This window comes from Triticum aestivum, chromosome 7D (assembly GCF_018294505.1).
Source record: "Triticum aestivum cultivar Chinese Spring chromosome 7D, IWGSC CS RefSeq v2.1, whole genome shotgun sequence".
Classification (NCBI taxonomy): domain Eukaryota; kingdom Viridiplantae; phylum Streptophyta; class Magnoliopsida; order Poales; family Poaceae; genus Triticum; species Triticum aestivum.
The window spans coordinates 15910533-15911446 of record NC_057814.1 but is presented as its reverse complement, the minus strand read 5'-3'; positions in this window follow the sequence as shown (position 1 = coordinate 15911446).

Genomic DNA, 914 nt, shown 5'->3' with positions numbered 1-914 from the left:
CCCCATGCCATAGTCAATTGCCTACACATTTTTTCTTGCAAAAAAAATAGAAGCCACACAGATTGAATAAGTACACGTGATTGGAGTTCTGGCACCACTGAGCCATTTCTGGTAAAGGGGAGCAATGGTAAGCGGCTGTAAAAGCCTTTCTACACCACTGAGCCATTTCTGATAAACACCCCATGCCATGGTCAATTGCCTACACATTTTTTCTTGCAAAAAAATAGAAGCCACACAGATTGAATAAGTACACGTGATTGGAGTTCTGGCACCACCACCACTACCATGCAACCATATCCATTTGTGCACTCGCTGCTGCCACAAGTGGTGGTCAGTTTGCCGCCAGCGACGGCCAGGTTCCTCCCGCAGACATACAACGCCGCACTTCCTAACCGCCCCGGCACAGCCAACTTCTGGCACATTGCATAGGACTACTCCGATATTCTCTGCCCCCCCCTACAACGCATACCGCAGCCGCCTCTACAGGGTCTGCCTCACCGTACTCTTCTGTGAAGCTTACCTCCTCAACAACAAGCACGTCTGCTGCGACGAGGTGTGGTTGCTTCTCTACAGTATTTCTGAGGCGTCCCGTCACTATTAGGGGCTTTTACCCCGGTTTGTAAGGGCCTTTTGTCCCCGTTTTCGAACCAGGACTAAAGGGTCGTTATTAAAGCCCTAACCCTTTAGTCACGGTTCTTACACGAACCGGGACAGAAGGTCCTCCACGTGGCCGCTGCTGCCAGCCCAGGCAGGGGGACCTTTGGTCCCGGTTGGTGCAACCAACCGGGACCAATAGGTAGGGCCTTTTGTCCCGGTTGGTGCCATCGACCGGGACCAATAGGCAGGGCCTTTTGTCCCGGTTGGTGTCACCAACCGGGACCAATAGGCATCCACGCGTCAGCATTTCAGGGGCT